Here is a 20,732-nt window from a genome sequence, read left to right as displayed (position 1 = left end):
AGATGGGGATTTTAGCAACAACATTCTCTAGGATCCCTTGAGGGCAGGGGTAGGCATCCTGGGGCCCTCCAGCTGTTGCAAAACTACAAGTCCCATCATGCCTCTGTAGCACTACCCCCGAAGGAGCTGCTGGTTTTAATTTGGGCCTGCCGTTACCTCACCACATTCGTCTTCCTTGAAGAGTTATTCACAAATGTCGGCCCCAACACTTTTTCTTCCAAGGTTTTATTAACAACTCATGGATGGAGGGTTAGGGGAGATTCAGGTACCTTGCTTTGCGGATCACGGGTACGTTCTTGGATCCAGAGGACAAACCGTTTCCACACTGGATTCAGCAACCACCGGATAGGTCTCTCTCACTGACCTTGCAGCCGATGCAAAGCTCGTTCAAAAGTCTCTGCCACAGACTTGATGAGTGCCCTTGAGTCGTTGCACAGTCCTCTGCCACAGGATCGTGTAACCACACACACACACTTTGCAAAAGTTCCAAAGAAACAGCTACACAGTACCAGGATCTTTCAGTCAGCCAGCAGCACTGTGAGGTAGATTGGCCAGGATGCGTCCTCCAATTGAATCCCCAACTCTACTGAAGAGATCCCAAGCTACGTGCTGTGCGGTGGGGGGTCGGCTCAAGGAGAACCAATCGGCAGGTTGTCTGAGAAGCTTGAACGAACCATCGGGGATCTGGGTGACCGAATACTGACAGATAACCTTAGTACTGTCAGTCGGTGACCCCAAAGCACAATTTACTGGGAGGATAAGCTTAACTATTCCGCTTATCCAAGTTCTAGGCCTGTGGCAGAGGCCCCACTAGAGCCAGGTCTGTGGCAGAGGCCTGTTCCTCCCAGCAACCTTAAAGGGGAGTTCCACCCACAATTTCACTTTTTAAATATAAATACCCCTGTAATACACAAGCTTAATGTATTCTAGTAAAGTTAGTCTGTAAACTAAGGTCCGTTCTGTTAGGTTGTTAGAGCATTTAGATAGTTTATAATCTAGAAATAGACCGTGGCCATCTTAAGCGTGGGCATCATGAAGCCAGACTGTATGACTTCCTGGATTTCAGCTTTGCATATCTCGCACATGCTCAGTGCACAAGCAATGTAATAGGTTTCAGTCAGGTTTGCAAGGACTACTGGGAAACATGATGCCTATCTCAGAAACCCTTGCAAATAGCCTAGGCAAATAAGGAGGAGGAAGTAATGAAGGACTACAAAATAAAGGTATTTACAAGCAACAAATTAAATAAAAATTGTCCATTCTGAGCACTATGAGATTAGAGCATGCAGCACAGACAAACATAAAAAAATGGGTGGAACTCCACTTTAAAGTGACACTTCGGCTGCCAGGCTCGTGGCAGGAGTCTGTCCGGGTGCACTTCACCCACTCTGGCTAGAGTGGCGACAAACTGTATCTATTACTACTGAGAGCAGGATTACTCGTCTCTTATCAAAGCCTGATACTGCAAGGTTCTCTTACTTCATCAACCTTTTCTGTCCTATCTCATGTTGATGTTGGTCGTGTTGGGCCGAGACAATAAAGCATTCAGAAAATCGTATACGCTGATTGGACATTCGTTTACTGCTCTACTCACTACAATCACCCTAGACAACGATTGAAGGTATATTCCAGAAACATAAACATTAGCCAGGCCAAGGTCATACACAGGGAGATCAGCAGATGGGATAAGGAACACAGGACAGGGAGAGGATGGATGGTCAGGACAGGGAGACAGGATCAGGAACTCAGGTAGCAGATTTCAGGAACAGGTTCAGATAATCAGGCAGCAGGTACAGATCAGGGCACGAGGACGATAGCAGGGCAAGGTATGTTTGCACTTGCCGGGTATTTATAGGAATGCCTGTATTTGGCCTCAAGTCACACCTGAGCGCAAAAGGTGCTGTCTGCTCCACACTGCCAGGATCCATCCGCTGGTGGACGCCAGTACTTCGGCCCAAGGATGACATAACACCAGCAGGGAGAAGTTCCCCTGACAGTTCAAAACTGCCAGGAGACACCTGCTGGTGGACCTCAGTACTGCATGCCAAATGATAGATATTACCAGCGGATGGAACCTTTCCTGACAGCAACTAGCCAAAATTCTCTACGTACTTGGCCCTATTGGCCACCTTCTCCCTGACATCCTTCGACTGAAAAATTAAAGGAGTTGGGTGAAAAATGATTGTCCAAACAGCAAATGCATCCAATCAGGTGCAGCAGTTGCCTAGATATTCTGACAAGCGGTCAGACTATAGTAGCCACAGTGGGAGATTCCTTTATTCACGCTATATAGCCTAGATGGGGAATCGGTTTGGATATTTTTGTTCAGCTTGCAGGTATAACCTAAAATAATCTACTGTATGTGTGTATACTTAGCATCACTCAAGTTTAAGCACAAATGGATTGTCCTGCACCAGTTAATAAGGCAGGTCTTCCTGCAATACTCCCATTACCTCCTGCTTTATCCCACACAGGCTGACTACTCTGTAATCCAGCACCAGTCCTTATCTGGGTTGAATGAAGCCTAGGATGTCTAGGGTTGGTCCTCAGGGGGTACATTATCAGACCACTCTGGGCTCAGAGGAACATGCTGCAGAGACTAGCACCACATCATAAGATAACTCAAATCTCCAGAACATTCAGAATTACCAAGTGCCAGAGGAAGAAGAGGAGGAAGAGGACATGTGGAAATTAAGAAGACAACAGACTCATAGAAAAAAAAGCATTGCTTTTACATTTTCTTTACTTAATAGGAAAGTATGACAGTTCTGTTCATGAAATACAACTTTGATACGACTTTACACCTCTGGCACAAAAGTAGCATTAAAATAATGCAGAAACCTTTATGTGTCCAAAGTCACTAGGGTTAAATATTAGTGTTAGGCCTTGTACACACGACCGAACATGTCCGCTGAAACTGGTCCGTCGGACCAGTTTCCGCGGACATGTCCGACCGTGTGTACGGCCTAGCGGACAGTTTTCCGGCCTAGCGGACAGGTTTCCAGCGGACAAAAATTTCTTAGCATGCTAAGTGCAACTTAAAGCGGACCTTCAGTAATTTTTTCAACTTTCTGTCTATTAAATCCTGTGTCCTGGTTGTTTAAACTTTGGATCGTAAAACATATTTTTTTCTGCCAATAAATACCTTATACAGCCCACTTCCTGTTTCTTGTCTGGTCATTAGCCTAGGCTTTTGACATCATGCTCAGGTGTCTCTATTACTCTTGTCTCTATTACTCTTGCCAGGAAGGGAAGGGGGAGGAGTCATAAGAGGGCCAATGAGAGCTGCAGAGCTGGAGGTGTGTCTCTGTGTAAATCCAGGAAGTGAATAGGCAGCAGCTTCAGTTGCCCACAGTTAAAATGGTTGCAGCCAGACTCAGTGGAGGGAGATTTCTGCAGCATATTTGGCAAGTACAGATCCACAGCATATATAAAATAATATGCAAAGTGGTTGGAGGGAAGCTTCAGAATGGCAAAGAAGTTTTCATTACAAATTATGTGAGCAGATTGCAGTTCCTCTTTAACTCTAAGCTAATGAGCTGTAATGCTTTTTAAAGCCTATGATCTCTTCTTTTATATTTTACAGAAAATGTGGAGATTGTCTTGTGTATTATTTTTTTATTGAAAATATAGATTTGATAAACAATTGACTAATATTGTGCAACATACAAAATTGTTACTACTATCTTTTAAATCATCGGGCCCATTGGGTTTTAAGTGGCCCATTGGGTTTTAGGTGGCCCATTGGGTTTTTACTCATTAATAAGTGACAGAAATGTTAGCGTGAGTGCGTTGCGGCAAAAAAAGGTGACCTGGCAGGTTTTCTGATAAAGCAAGAAGAAAAAAAATAGGTGTACTGTTTAATGAATCTACCATTCACACCTATAATTCTCACATACCAAAGGATTATATCACACCACGACAATGACAGAACTGCCTAAGGTGAGCAGGGATTACTGCATGAACAGCAGCTATGTCATCTTTAACTATTTTGATTATATACTCATATATATATTTCTATTGTATTCCTGCCATATTTAGATAAATGATGATATAACTACACCTCTTAAAAATAGTCTACCCCAACCTCAGGTAGGCAAACACAGGGCTGGTCCGGTATCCTCCCTGCCTCTGCATCACCTTTCCACCTCCTGCACTGTGCAGAACTGAACTGTCAAGCTGATGGCTCAATCCTGAAGATTTATCATGTGTAGATCATAGGTCTCCCTGTACAACCAGCGCAACTCCCCTGTGAACCCGCCCCTGCGTGTCTTTTTTAGGTGGGCAGAAAGGGGTGGTATAACCATAGCTCGATCACCTGCTTTTACAGCCTCCTGGCCGCCCTTGTAAATGAGCCTTTAGTGTGACAGCTCCAACCTTTTAGCCTTTAGTGAACCATTTTAGATTTTTTCATTTTTTTTTAGGTACAATCCCTTAACATTTTGTTTTTTGCTTTTTCTTTTCCTGATTTTTTTGGTTTGTATGTTTGTGTTCATTCATGTTTGTAACGCCAAATAATAAAAAAAAAGCTTTGTACCAAAAACCTGATTCACGTGCCTTTTTATTAAAAAAAAGGAAATATCACAGATTAAAACTTGTGGTTAAAGTGGAGTTCCACTCTGTAACGGAACCCCAAATGGGACAGGGGTTAAATCCGTTCACGATTTTCCATCCCATCCAAGACAGCTTATCGACACCCCAACCAACAGGACCCGATCCATCCCATTTTCCCAGAATCAAGACGAGACACGCAGCTCTGTACTTGTTCCAAAATGAATGAATGCTTTAATGGTTTCTTCTCAGCTTTTTATGCAGTTTCAAGCATGTGACAGTAATCAAAGGGACAATGCAGTCTCCACCCCCCTAATCACACACTAAGGCTAATTACTAAACATTCTAGACATCTCGGCGCTGGGCTATAATTATCCGGACCTAATCACTGCACATTCCTTCATTAACAGAACTCAAACAAAACACCATCACACAATGATCTCTTCTCAATCCACATCCCTAGACAGACGTTCTGTCTCCGCATACAGCTTGACAGAAAGGTATTCACACCTCTGCATCAACAGGCTCCAAACCGTGCTATCACACGATGGAAAGGTCTAGGAGCAGACCTGAATTAACACCTTTACACAATGGACAATGAAATGTCTAGGAGTAGATGCAATTAACACCTTTCAAAAGAATGTGTCCCCACATTGAATAAGCCAACAACTTGTGATATCTCATGACATCCTGCAAACATGAATTATTATTAATGTCCCATCTCATGTAGTACATTAATTATGATTCACTTGCCACCCCATCTCCTGGCTCAATCTGTGCCCAAAAGTCACTCCTGTTACACACTCATTTTTGTGTTTATTAACCACTTAAGACCCGGACCAATATGCAGGTAAAGGACCTGGCCCCTTTTTGCGATTCGGCACTGTCGCTTTAACTGACAATTGCGCGGTCGTGCGACGTGGCTCCCAAGCAGAATTGATGTTGTTTTTTTCCCACAAATAAAGCTTTCTTTCGGTGGCACTTGATCACCTCTGCGGTTTTTATTTGTTTGCGCTATAAACAAAGATAGAGCGACAATTCAAAAAAATAATGCAATATTTTTTACTTTTTGCTATAATAAATATCCCCCAAAAATATATAAAAAAAAAATTTTTTTCCTCAGTTTAGGCCGATACGTATTCTTCTACATATTTTTGGTAAATGTCCTTATTTCTTCTGAGAAATCCTCACTTTCTGTTCTTCCATCTGTAACTCCACACAGTAATGCAAGGAGAGTCATGATGCCCACTAACACACAGCTCCTTTCTCTATCTGCAACGTAGCGTCCTGACTCTCCTGTAGTGCAAGGGAGGGGGCGAGCACGACACTCCACACCAGGGAGAAAGCCTCACATTACTGTGTGGAGTTACAGACAGAAGAACAGGAAGTGAGGATTTCTCAGAAGACATAAGGACATTTAAAAGCAAAATGGAAGGATGAGGTAAGTGAAGGAGGACTGCACTAAGGTACAGGAAGCTATTTAGGGAAACAAATTGTACCTTTACAACCCTTTAACCACTTCAATACCGGGCTTTAAAACCCACCTCCTTCCCGGGCCTATTCTGGCACTTCTTTCCTACATGTACAAATCCTCATTATTTTGCTAGAAAATTACTCAGAACCCCCAAACATTATATATGTTTTTTTAGCAGACACCCTAGGTAATAAAATGGCGGTCATTGCAACTTTTTATCTTGCACCGTATTTGCGCAATCATTTTTCAAACGGCTTTTTTTTGTAAAAAAAATGGTTTCATAAATTAAAAAATAACAAAACAGTAACGTTAGCCCAATTTTTTGGTAAAATATGAAAGATGATGTTACGCCGAGTAACTAGATACCTAACATGTCACGCTTTAAAATTGCGTACACTCATGGAATGGCGCCAAACTTCGTTACTTAAAAATCTCCATAGGCGACACTTAAATTTTTTTACAGGTTGCCAGTTTAGAGTTATAGAGGAGGTCTAGTGCTAGAATTGTTGCACACGCTCTAACGCACACGGCGACACCTCACATGTGTGGTTTGAACGACGTTTACATACGTGGGCGGGACTTACGTGTGCGTACGCTTCTGAGCGCGAGCTACCGGGGACAGGGGCATTTTAATTTTTTTATTATTATTTTTTATTTTTTATTTTACTTATTTCTTTATTTTTTACACTTTTTTTTTACATTTTTTTTTTTTTTTCAATCGCTTTTGTAAACATCCCTTGTAATAGGAATGTGTGTGACAGATCCTCTTTAAGGAGAGATGTGGGGTCAATAAGACCCCACATCTCTCCTGCAGGCTGGAAAGAATGAGATCGTGAAAAAAAATTCACAGATCTCATTCAAACTAGCCGCAATTGCGGTTTGTTTACTTACGGGGACCCGGGCGTGACGTCATCACATCGCGCCCGGGCCTCCGACGGTCATAGAGATGACTGGTGACCAGATGGTCACCAGTCTTCTCTATGGCAAACATCCAGCGGACGGTGATCATCTCTCCGGGCCCCCGGTGGGACGGGAGAGCCCGGAGAAGCACCGGATGGCGGCGGGAGGGGGGGGATGTCCCCTCCCGCCGCCTGTAAGAACAATCTAGCGGCGGAACCGCCGCTATGATCGTTCTTACGGTGCGCAGGATCGCCGCCGCTAAAAAATGATATCTCAATGATGCCTCCGGGTGCAGGCATCATTGAGATATCCCCCCGCAAATCCCAGGACGTCATATGACGTCCACCCAGGATAACAGGTCCCCGTTTTGGACGTCATATGACGGCGTGCGGGTGTCAAGTGGTTAACCACCAGCAGCTATAAATACTGCAGCTGCTGATTTTTAATATAAGTACACTTACCTGTCCAGGGAGCCCGCAAAGCCGACCCTTCCCTCGGCTCCAGGCCTTGCGGCTTCATATCTGGTTTCCTACTGCGCATGCGCGAGTCACGCCACGCTTTCTGAATGGTCCCTGCTGTGTTCTGAGACCTGTGTGTCTTCCAGAAGGCAGTGGTGGAGAAGGAGGAGCCGAAAATTGCGTAGTTAACCGCACAGATTGCAGCGATCTTTCCCCCAGAAGTGGGAACAGATACCTGGCTTTGACAGGTATCCGCTCCCCCCTCCCCCAAATGTGGAGGGGGGGGGGGTCCGATCCGCGAAAGTTCAAATTCTGGGTGGAACTCTGCTTTAAAGACCGAGCCTTGTACTGACTTTTGTTGCTTACAAGTTCTTTTTTTTAAACTTTATTTAATACACCCGTAAGTGAAAATGTCCAAATTGGGCTCAATTAGACATTTTCCCTCCCCAGTGCCACGTGACTCATTAGTGTTACAAGGTCTCAGGTGTGAATGGGGAGCAGGTGTGTTAAATTTGGTGTTATCGCTCTCACTCTCTCATACTGGTCACTGGAAGTTCAACATGGCACCTCATGGCACAGAACTCTCTGAGGCTGCATTCACACCTGAGCGACAAAACGCCTGAAGCGCGACGCTCAGATACGCTGGAGGGGAGAAATAACATTAATCTCTATGGAGATGGTTCACATCTCCATGCCAAACGCCGAAACGCCGATCGCGTGAAGCTCAAACAAGTCCCGGACCCTTTTTTGTCGCGTGTATTCAGGCGGCTTCGGCGTTCGGCATAGCCGACAATGACCTGTTAAAAAAACGCGGCGTTTTGTCGCGCCAAATCGCGGTACAAAACGCCGCAATTTTGTCGTGGCAAATCGCGGTACAAAACGCTGTGCTAAGGTGTGAATGCAGCTTGAGGATCTGAAAAATAATTATTGTTGCTCTACATAAAGATGGTGTTGCTTACAAGTAGAGTTGTGCGGACACCTGGATGTTCGGGATGGGGTCCGAACCCGAACTTTAAAAAAAAAATTTGGTTCGGGAACCCGAACCCGAACTCCGAACCCCATTGTAGTCAATGGGACACGGACTTTTAGAAAAAAAAATGCGCGGAGGTCCCTGCAAATTCAATAACCAGACCCTTTAGGTCTGGTATGGATATTAAGGGGAACCCCGCCGTCAATTAAAAAAAAAAAATGACGTGCGGTTCCCCCTAAATATCAATAACCAGACCCTTCAGGTCTGGTGTGGATTTTAAGGGGAACTCCACCCCAAATTTAAAAAAAAAATGGCGTGGAGTTCCCCCTAAAATCCACACCAGACCCCTTATCCGAGCACGTTGACCTGGCCAGCCACAGAAAAGAGGGGGGCACAGAGTGCGGCCCCCCCTCTCCTGAACCGCACCAGGCCACATGCCCTCAACATTGGGAGGGTGCTTTGGGGTGCCCCCCAAAGCACCTTGTCCCCATGTTGATGGGGACAAGTGTCTCATCCCCACAACCCTTTCCCAGTGACGTAGCACAGTGTGCGTCAGAGGGGGGTGGGGTCACGTGACGCGCGGCCGCCTCCCCTATAAAAGCTCCGGAGCGTCATTCGCTGGACCAATCGTGGGCGAGAACACCCGTACACCCGTCGATGGAGAACTAACCCGCCCCTGGATACAAGACAACGATGGATCAGGGAGCAGCATGGATCGTCTATTTTCAATGCTGGATTTTTATTTGGTTTAATTAATAAAGTATTTTGTTCAACGGTGTGTGTTTTTTTTTTCAGACAACTACTATTTTCACTTCCTTCGTGAAATGGTAGAGGTACAGTGTACCCCATTACCATTTCACATACGGGGGGGGGGCGGGATCTGGGGGTCCCCTTTGTTAAAGGGGTCTTCCAGATTCTGATAAACCTCCCGCCCGCGTACCCCCACAACCACCGGGCAAGGGTTGTGGGGATGAGACCCTTGTCCCCATCAACATGGGGACATCCTCCCCATGTTGAGGGCATGTGGCCTGGTGCGGTTCAGGAGAGGGGGGGGGCCGCACTCTGTCCCCCCCTCTTTTCTGCGGCCGGCCAGGTCAACGTGCTCGGATAAGGGTCTGGTTATGGATATTTAGGGGGAACCGCACGTCATTTTTGTTTTTTAATTGACGGCGGGGTTCCCCTGAATATCCATACCAGACCTAAAGGGTCTAGTTATTGAATTTGCGGGGACCTCCGCGCATTTTTTTCCCCCGAACTCCAATCCCGGACCCGAACTTTTGCTAATTATTCGGGTCCGGGTTCGGGAAAACCCCAAAGTCCGTACCGAACTTTACAGTTCAGGTTCGCTCAACTCTACTTACAAGTTAAAATCAGTATTTTTTTGCTAGAAAATTACTTAGAACTCCCAAACGTTATAACGTTATAGACCCTAGGGAATAAAATGGCGGTCGTGCCAATATTTTACGTCACACTGTATTTGCGCAGTGGTTTTTCAAAATGCAATTTTGGGGGAAAAATACACTTTTTTTGTATAATGTGAAAGGTGATGTTCTTGAGAATCGTGATCTTTATTCTAAGCAAAAAAAAAAATATTGTGATTCTGATTTTTTCCAGAATCGTGCCGCTCTAATCACTAACCATGTATTGTAATATGAAAACATTTTGTATAAAATTTTCTTTAAATTGTAATATGAAATGAATAAACTTCGTCCTTGTAGCATAAGGATGTTGTGCCTGAAAAGTCCCAATATTGTGATCCTCCTGAGTTTTGAGGGATTGGACATGGAGGGACACACACACACAGATCCAAATGTATCTGGTTCATCGGGGACATTTGATTGGTCTGTTGTCACCTTCAGGATTTTCTCCCACTTTAGGGACCATGATTTCCTTTATTTGTAGTATGGGAGGGGGAGGTGGAGTGTAATGGTACATCCATGGAGTGAGGGGTAAATATCAGACAATGACATGTAAGGAAGGTGATCTGTGTGTGGATCATGTAGGATGGATGGACACACACTGGCCGATGTGTGTTGGAATGGACTTGTCACGTCCTGTCACCTTGCAGAGATGATCATCACACAGGCAGGAAAAGAGAAGCGAGGTCACATGAGCAGCCCTCCCCTCCCCCTCCTCCCCGATCGGCTGTGTGATGAAGCCGGGACTGGAGGAGACACATCTGGACCGAACCTCGTCCATCCGACCGACACCTGACCTTCATCCGTCCACCGAGGGGGGGCGATCGGTGTCAGCTATGGAGGGGCCACCTACCCATGCTGGCCACTGACCGTCCAATCCATCCGCCGCAGGTAAGTCACAGCCGGCTTCTACTGATCTGGATGGGGGCTGAGGACACATACCGATCCTGGGATCACACAGCACCGTACACTCATCATCACCCCCAACTTTTCATTCATTTCCCGGAGTTCAGCTGTGTCGGGATCACTGATCACATAGGGATCACATAGAGATCACTGATCAAATAGGGATCACATAGAGATCACTGATCAAATAGAGATCACTGATCAAATAGGGATCACATAGAGATCACTGATCAAATAGGGATCACATAGCGATCACTGATCAAATAGGGATCACATAGCGATCACTGATCAAATAGGGATCACATAGCGATCAGTGATCAAATAGGGATCACATAGAGATCACTGATCAAATAGGGATCACATAGCGATCACTGATCAAATAGGGATCACATAGCGATCAGTGATCAAATAGGGATCACATAGAGATCACTGATCACATAGGGATCACATAGAGATCACTGATCAAATAGGGATCACATAGAGATCACTGATCACATAGAGATCACTGATCAAATAGGGATCACATAGAGATCACTGATCAAATAGGGATCACATAGCGATCACTGATCAAATAGGGATCACATAGCGATCACTGATCAAATAGGGATCACATAGCGATCAGTGATCAAATAGGGATCACATAGAGATCACTGATCAAATAGGGATCACAGAGCATTGATCACATAAAGAGCACTGACATAGGGATCACATAGAGAACATTATCACATAGGGATCACTGACATAGGGATCACATAGAGAACACTGACATAGGGATCACATAGAGAACACTGACATAGGGATCACATAGAGAACACTGACACAGGGATCACATAGAGAACACTGACACAGGGATCACATAGAGAACACTGACACAGGGATCACATAGAGAACACTGACATAGGGATCACAGAGCATTGATCACATAGAGATCGCTGACATGGAGATCACATATAGGGATCACTGACATAGGGATCACATGGCGATCACTGATTATATGAAGGTCACATAGAGATCACATATAAACCACTAATCACATAGAGAACACTGACACAGGGATCACATAGAGATCACATGGAGAGCACTGACACAGGGATCACATAGAGATCACATGGAGAGCACTGACACAGGGATCACATAGAGAGCACTGACACAGGGATCACATAGAGATCACATAGAGAGCACTGACACAGGGATCACATAGAGAGCACTGACACAGGGATCACATAGAGATCACATAGAGAGCACTGACACAGGGATCACATAGAGATCACATAGGGAGCACTGACACAGGGATCACAGAGCACTGTTTGCATAGGGATCACATAGAGATCGCAGAGCACTGATCACATAGGGATTACTGATTACATAGGGATCACATAAAGCACTGTTTAGCTCCAGTCCTGGGAGAGCAGCATGGAACTCTGGGTATTTCCAACAGATGACATTGTAAATATGAAATTGCTGTAGGTGTCACTGGTAAGTGCGCATGTTTGGATGTGTGCCCCGGGGCAGATGACAAGCTATTAGATTGTAAGCTCTTTTGACCCTCTTGTATTTTATGGTACTGTCTCCCTTTCTATATTGTAAAGCGCTGTGTAGACTGGTGGCGCAATATAAATCCTGTATAATAATAATGACAGCGGCCACACATCCCCATCCAGTGGCATTCCCAGTATGAATGTGTCATTGGAATGTCACTGTGTTTGGAAGCGCGCTCCGGGGTGTTCATTGAGATGGGAAATGGGGAGATCACAGTGAGCAAATGTCATTCATCTGCCGCGCCATATCCTAAAGGGCAACATTTACACTTCCAGTGAATGAATTTCTGTTCTATATGTTATCAGAATTATTAACCCCCTCAGAGCCAACATGTTTCAGCCCCTTCATTACCCGGCCATGTATCAGTTTTCACTGCTGTGATACCTGGACTGACAATTACTCGGTCATATAACACTGTACTCTCATAGAGATCTGCTGGGAGAGCAGCATGGAACTCTGGGTATTTCCTTCTGATGACTGCTGACATACATCCCCATCCAGTGACATTCTAAATATGAATTTGTCATGTGTGTCATTGGAACGTGCGTGCTTTTGGATCTGTGCCCCGAAATGCGTTCATTGAGATGTGAAATGGAATGAGTCCAGTCTAATGGGAAAAGATCATGGTGGGCAAGTGTCATTTATATACCTCGCCATATCATAGAGTCCCAGTTACTGAATATGTTATCAGAATCATTGACCATCTCATTACTGCCATGTTTTACCTCCTTCATTGTCCGGCCATTGGGCAGTTTTCTGCACTGTGATACTTTGACGGACAATTACTCAGTCATACAACACTGTACTCTAATGGAGTTTATATCATTTTCAGAGACACATGGAGCTTTCTTTTGGTGGATTAAAACACCATTTGTTTTTGTTTGTTTACTTTATAAAGAAAAAAGACAAAAAGAAAAACACTGTTAAGTCTTTGCTAAAAAACAAACAAATGAAAATGACAGGACAGTACAACCCCCCCCCCCCCTCCCCATAGCAAATGAAAATGCCAGGACAGTACAACCCCCCCCCCCCATAGCAAATGAAAATGCCAGGACAGTACAACCCCCCCCCCCCCCCCCATAGCAAATGAAAATGCCAGGACAGTGCAACCCCTCCCCAAATCAAGTGAAAATACCAGGACAGTACAACGCCCCCCCCCCCCTCCCCATAGAAAGTGAAAATGACAGGACAGTACAACCCCCCCCCCTCCCCATAGCAAGTGAAAATGCCAGGACAGTACAACCCCCCCCTCCCCATAGCAAGTGAAAATGCCAGGACAGTACAACCCCCCCTCCCCATAGCAAGTGAAAATGCCAGGACAGTACAACCCCCCCCCCCCCATAGCAAATGAAAATGCCAGGACAGTAAAACCCCCCCTCCCCATAGCAAGTGAAAATGCCAGGACAGTACAACACCCCCCCCCCCCTCCCCATAGCAAGTGAAAATGCCAGGACAGTACAACCCCCCCTCCCCATAGCAAGTGAAAATGCCAGGACAGTACAACCCCCCCTAATCCCCATAGCAAGTGAAAATGCCAGGACAGTACAACATCCCCCCCCCCTCCCCATAGCAAATGAAAATGCTAGGACAGTACAACCCCCCCCCCTCCCCATAGCAAGTGAAAATGCCAGGACAGTACAACCCCCCCTAATCCCCATAGCAAGTGAAAATGCCAGGACAGTACAACATCCCCCCCCCTCCCCATAGCAAATGAAAATGCCAGGACAGTACAACCCCCCCCCCTCCCCATAGCAAGTGAAAATGCCAGGACAGTACAACCCCCCCTAATCCCCATAGCAAGTGAAAATGCCAGGACAGTACAACATCCCCCCCCCCTCCCCATAGCAAATGAAAATGCCAGGACAGTACAACCCCCCCCTCCCCATAGCAAGTGAAAATGCCAGGACAGTACAACCCCCCCTCCCCATAGCAAGTGAAAATGCCAGGACAGTACAACACCCCCCCCCCCCCCTCCCCATAGCAAATGAAAATGCCAAGACAGTACAACACCCCCCCCCCCCCCCATAGCAAGTGAAAATGCCAGGATAGTAGAGCCCGCCCCCTCCCCATAGCAAATGAAAATGCCAGGACAGTACAACCCCCCCCTCCCCATAGCAAGTGAAAATGCCAGGATAGTAGAGCCCGCCCCCTCCCCATAGCAAATGAAAATGCCAGGACAGTACAACCCCCCCCTCCCCATAGCAAGTGAAAATGCCAGGATAGTAGAGCCCGCCCCCTCCCCATAGCAAATGAAAATGCCAGGACAGTACAACCCCCCCCCTCCCCATAGCAAGTGAAAATGCCAGGATAGTAGAGCCCGCCCCCTCCCCATAGCAAATGAAAATGCCAGGACAGTACAACCCCCCCTCCCCATAGCAAGTGAAAATGCCAGGATAGTAGAGCCCCGCCCCCTCCCCATAGCAAATGAAAATGCCAGGACAGTACAACCCCCCCTCCCCATAGCAAGTGAAAATGCCAGGACAGTACAACCCCCCCTCCCCATAGCAAATGAAAATGCCAGGACAGTACAACCCCCTCCCCATTGCGAATGAAAATGCCAGGACAGTACAGTAGTATATAATGTACAATGCGTGTGTTTCTGTAATCTAATTGTGCCAGATACCTTCGGTACAGCGCTGCTCGGCGCTCAGCTGACCTCCCGCTACCCTTCCCCCAGCTGACCCCCCCCTGCAGTGCTCGGAGCAGGGACAGCACTATAACAAAGGTATTTGGCACAATTATATTAGAGAAACACAAACATTGTACATCATATACTAATCATGTAATAGAGTGTTATTATAGTGATTATAGAATTTCACAAGCATTTTAACTCCGTTCTCACTGGGAATTCCTGACAGGCAGGGAGGGAGAGGGGGAGAGAAGACAGCACAATACATGGTAAGACCTACTCCGAAAATAAGCCCTACTATGTCCGGGGGGGGGGTGTTACTGTAACAGAGTAGATGAATGCATTTTAAACTAGGGCTTATTTTCGGGGTATTTACATGGTAAGACCTACTCCGAAAATAAGCCCTACTATGTCTTTTGTTGCCAAAATTAATATAAGACCTGGGCTTATTTTCGGGGAAACACGCTATCACATAAAATCCCAAAGAAATAAATTAACAAATTTCAAGGGGTATGAATACTTTTTCAAGGCACTGTGCTTAAATAGAAATTACATTTTTCAACCAGAGTTTAGTGTCGTATTAAATGTACAGTTCATGTGGCCTTATTAGGTCAAGATATCACGAGCACGATCCTATTGGATGCCTAGGAGGAGAGGAGGAGCCAGGGCAGCTATCGAAAAAACAAGTGTAATCTCTTCTCTCCTCTCTGGGGACCATCGGGCCCCTTACAGGTGTAATGCCTGTAACCCCCTGATGGCGGCCCTGCTCGGAGCTGAGCCGGTGCACCACGCTGCATCCTCGCCCCTTTGTTATGTGCAGATGCTGGAAGTCTTCTGGTCATAGCTCATAGGGCCAGCGGGGATGTGATCAGGGAAAAATAAATGAAGTAAACGCTAAACAAAATAAAATAACAGCTGCTAGCAAAAAAAGGCAATATAGCCAATCCTCCAAAGCATAAAACATAAAATATGTAGAGCTGCATATTTTTTATATTTATTGCTTTGGAGGATGTGATCATGTATACCGCGCACCCCTAAAGTTGCCCCGAATCCTGTGGAAATTTTTTTTTTTTGTACTTACAGTTTGGTGTCTTGCGCGGCGTCCATCGGCGGCCTCGTCGGGTCCGGCGTCCGTCTGCGGCTTCGGGTGTCCTCTTCGTCGGGTCTGGCGTCCTTCTGCGGCGTCCTCCCCGCTTGTTTCCCGCGCCGAGTGTGAATACTGCGCCGACATATACAGAGCGCAGTACACTCGTGTATTGTCGGGCAGGCTCTGCAACTCTCACGCTGACGTCCTGTACGTCCAGAACGTCAGCGCGGAAGGAGCCGAGACTGCCCGACTATACCCGAGTGTACTGCGCTCGGTATATGTCGGCGCAGTATTCAAACTCGGCGCGGGAAAGCGGGTATCGGCGTATACCGCGCACCCACGATTTTGCCCTGATTTTCAGGGCAAAAAAGTGTGCGGTATACGCCGATAAATACGGTACTTTCCTTTACTTCCTACTGCTCCGCTCAGCATCGGGTGCCTAAGGAAATACTAGGTGCCTCTGAGTGGGGTTGGCAGAGCTCTGGGCATTGCCTGGAACTGGAGAGGAGCTGATCACGTTTTCTAGATACGCTGGAGATGAGTTACTGGAATTGGAGCAGAATGGCGTTCCGAAGTCTGGAGCTGACATTCTGCAGCTGCTCTTTTCAGTGCTGATCCCGATGACTATCATACATTTCAAATAACAGGTCAGAATGTAACATTTCCTAATAGAATAACAATTGTCTGGTTATTGGAATGCAGAGTGTTCACCATGGGATCTATTTTGACCATGTTAGTGCATGTCTTATATTCTACCTTCATGTAAATTTGTTACATTGCATTTAAACTAAAAAAGAGAAAACAAATGTATCCACAACATCTAAGGATTGATGAGCTGCAATATATTACATTTTTGTTTTTTAATTTTTCACACACGTTTAAAATCACAATTTATTTATTTTTTTCTCTAGAAAAGGATTTAGAACACCCAAACAATATATAACAGTGTAAATTTGCCATTAATGGCTGTAACGGTCAGGGGTTAACACCGTTTGCGATATTCCATTCCACCAACCCACGACAGCTTATCGACACTCCACAATCCAGCAGACGAACACGACCCATAGGATTCCCCAGAAACGAGACACACAGCTCTGTTCTCTGGTTCAAAACGAATAGATTTTAATGGGAAACTCAGGCTTCTTATATACACGAAAAAAGCATGCTGCAGTAATCAAAGGGACAATGACACACTCTACCCACAACATCATACAATGGGTACTAACCAGCCTCCAATACACATCTTGGGTAGACTTTCTGGCGCCAGGTCTGACACAATTCACATGAGCTAATTTGCTACAGCTGACAAGTCAGACATCATGACTCCGGCTCTTCTCACCTGCTATACAATACACATTTATCATCAATAGAAATTCACACAATACAGTGTTAATTATCATCACACAATGGAAGGTAAAAAAGGAGGATCACCGCTCCAGATGGGTCGCTATGTAGAGTAGACTGACTCAGGATACCGTGGGTGCTGGCAATGCACTGACCATGCATAAGATACGAAGAGAGGAAATGGATAGCCGCACTCCAATAACCAAAAAGGTTGTCTTTTTATTCAAACGAACAGCAAATACATCACTTCACAAGGTTACAGCAAAGGAACAGGGGAATAGCCGAGGCGTTTCGCACTGAGCTAGTGCTTAATCATGGCTGAACACAATGGAAGGTCTTTAGAAGCCAGACTAAGGTTAGTTTACATGACCGTAGCAGACTTGTGTGATTAACAGTCTGTGTTCCCACATGAATGAGTCACTCTTCTATTGACCTGTTGGGTTCAGAATTTAACAACCTGTAATGAGTTCTTGCAGACATTCTTAAATATATTGTGGATTACATTACTGCCCCATCTCATGTAGTCCAAGATATCATTTATCAGTCATCCTATGCCCCTAGTGGACATAGGATGACTTTAGACACAAGTACCCCACACCCTGCAAGAGCCTCTGGGTCCCACGGGCCCTCCCGTTACAATGTCTAAACCACTGGCAACAAAAGTGAGTACACCCCCTAAGTGAAAATGTCCAAATTGGGCCCAAAATGTCATCATTTTCCAGCACTGCCTTAACCCTCTTGGGCATGGAGTTCACCAGAGCTTCACAAGTTGCCATGGAGTCCTCTTCCACAGACATCACAGAGCTGGTGGATGTTAGAGACTTTGCGCTCCTCCACCTTCCATTTGAAGATGCCCCACAGATGCTCAATATGGTTTAGGTCTGGAGACATGCTTGGCCAGTCCATCACCTTTAACCTCAGCTTCTTTAGCAAGGCAGTGGTCATCTTGGAGGTGTGTTTGGGGTCATTATTATGTTGGAATATTGCCCTCTGCGGCCCAGTCTCTGGAGGGAGGGGATCATTCTCTGCTTCAGTAGGTCACAGTACATGTTGGCATTCATGATTCCCTCAATGAACTGTAGCTCCTCAGTGCTGGCAGCACTCATTCAGCCCCAGACCATGACACTCCCACCACCATGCTTGACTGTAGGCATGACACATTTGTCTTTGTACTCCTCACCTGGTTTCCACCACACACGCTTGACACCATCTGAACCAAATACCTTTATCTTGATCTCATCAGACCACAGGATTTGGTTCCAGTAATCCATGTCCTTAGTCTGCTTATCTTCAGCAAACTGTCTGTGAGCTTTCTTGTGCATCATCTTTAGAAGAGGCTTTCTTCTGGGATGACAGCCATGTAGACCAATTTGATGCAGTGTGCTGCGTATGGTTGAGCACTGACAGGCTGACCCCACCCCCACCTCTTCAACCTCTCTAGCAATGCTGGCAGCACTCATATCTCTATTTCCCAAAGACTGAGCATGTGCACTCAACTACTTTGGTCGACCATGGCGAGGCCTGTTCTGAGTGGAACCTGTCCTTTTAAAAAGCTGTATGGTCTTGGCCACCGTGCTGCAGCTCAGTTTCAGGGTCTTGGCAATCTTCTTATAGCCTAGGCCATCTTTATGTAGAGCAACAATTCTTTTTTTCAGATCCTCAGAGAGTTCTTTGCCATGAGGTGCCATGTTGAACTTCCAGTGACCAGTATGAGAGAGGTGAAAGCTATAACACCAAATTTAGCACACCTGCTCCCCATTCACACCTGAGACCTTGTAACACGAATGAGTCACATGACACCGGGGTGGGAAAATAGCTAATTGAGTCCAATTTGGACATTTTCACTTAGGGGGGGACTAATTTTTGTTGCCGACGGTTTAGACATTAATGGCTGTGAGTTGAGTTATTTTGAGGGGGCAGCAAATTTACACTGTTATACAAGCTGTACACTCTCTACTTTACATAGTAGCAAATTGTAATTTCTTCAGTGTTGTCACATGAAAAGATAGAATAAAATATTTACAAAAATGTGAGGGGTGTACTCACTTTTGTGAGATACTGTGTATGTGTGTGTATATGGGCCAGATCCACATACATTTACACTTGCGCCGCGTATCACAGATATGCTACGCCGCCATACCTTACCTGGCTTACTTTTAAATCCACAAAGATTTTGCGCCGTAAGTTACGGCGGCGTAGTGTATTTCTGGCGGCGGAATTCAAATCGGCGATCAGGGGGCGGGTTTCATGTAAATGAATCGCGTCCCCGCGCGGAATGAACTGCGCATGTTTTGTCCAGAAATTTCCCGCCATGCTTTGCGCGAAATGACGTCGCAACGATGTAATTTTTTGAACTTAGACGTGAGTTACGTCCATCCCTATTCACGGACGACTTACGCAAAAAAAAAAAAAAATTCAAATTTCGACGCGGGAACGACGGCCATACTTAACATGACAAGTCTATCTATACGCCGCAAAATACCAGCTTTAACTATACGCTGGAAAAAGCCGACTACAGACGACGTTAGAAAATGCGACAGTCGCACGTACGTTCGTCGATCGTCATAAATCGCTAATTTGCATATCCGACGCGGAAAACGACGCAAACTCCACCCAGCGGGCGCCAAAGTATTGCACCTACGATCTGAAGGCGTACGAAGCCGTACGCCTGTCGGATCAAACCCAGAAGCCGGCGTATCTTGGTTTGAGGATTCAAACTAAAGATACGACGCGGGAAATTTGAAAGTACGCCGGCGTATCAGTAGATACGCCGGCGTACTTGCTCTGTGGATCTGGCCCATAGTGTGTGTGTATATATATATATATATATATATATATATATATATATATATATATATATATATATACCGTATTTATCGGCATATATTGCGCACTTTTTTGCCCTGAAAATCAGGGCAAAATCGTGGGTGCGCGATATACGCTGATACCCGCTTTCCCGCGCCGAGTTTTGAATACTGCACCAACATATACCGAGCGCAGTACACTCGGGTATAGTCAGCCAGTCTCGGCTTCTTCCGCGGTCACGTCCTGGACGTACTGGACGTGAGTGCGACAGTTGCCGAGCCTGCCCGAGTGTACTGCGCTCGGTATATGCTGGTGCAGTATTTAAAACTCGGCGCGGGAAACGAGCGGGGAGGACGCGAGGACGCCGGACCCGACGAAGAGGACACCCGAAGCCGCAGACGGACGCGGGATTCGCCGATGGACGCCGCGCAAGACGCCAAAACTGTAAGTACAAAAAACTCTTTTTTTCCACAGGAATGGGGACAACTTTAGGGGTGCGCGCTATACGCGGGAGCGCGCTATACCCCGATAAATACGGTATATATATATCAGATATATATCAGCATGAATCTGTAATCCTTGTTTGTCCTCACAATAGAAAGCGTCTTAGTTGGGGATTTAATAGTACATAACATTAACCAGACACAAAGG

The 20,732-nt window shown here is 45.8% G+C and overlaps 1 protein-coding gene across 1 annotated transcript in view; it reads left to right on the top strand.

Moving 5' to 3' along the window:
* The first annotated feature begins 10,362 nt into the window (after nucleotides 1-10,362).
* Nucleotides 10,363-20,732, top strand: part of TRMT9B (tRNA methyltransferase 9B (putative)) — a 91,433-nt gene continuing 81,063 nt past the window's right edge. Inside the window, exon 1 of the mRNA XM_040334692.1 lies at nucleotides 10,363-10,662. The gene's annotated coding sequence lies outside the window, so the exon portion shown is untranslated. The remainder of the gene's footprint in view (nucleotides 10,663-20,732) is intronic.

The sequence above is a fragment of the Rana temporaria genome, chromosome 1 (assembly GCF_905171775.1).
Source record: "Rana temporaria chromosome 1, aRanTem1.1, whole genome shotgun sequence".
Lineage (NCBI taxonomy): Eukaryota > Metazoa > Chordata > Amphibia > Anura > Ranidae > Rana > Rana temporaria.
The sequence above is the reverse complement of the archived record's forward strand: the minus strand, read 5'-3'. Positions and strand labels throughout refer to the sequence as shown.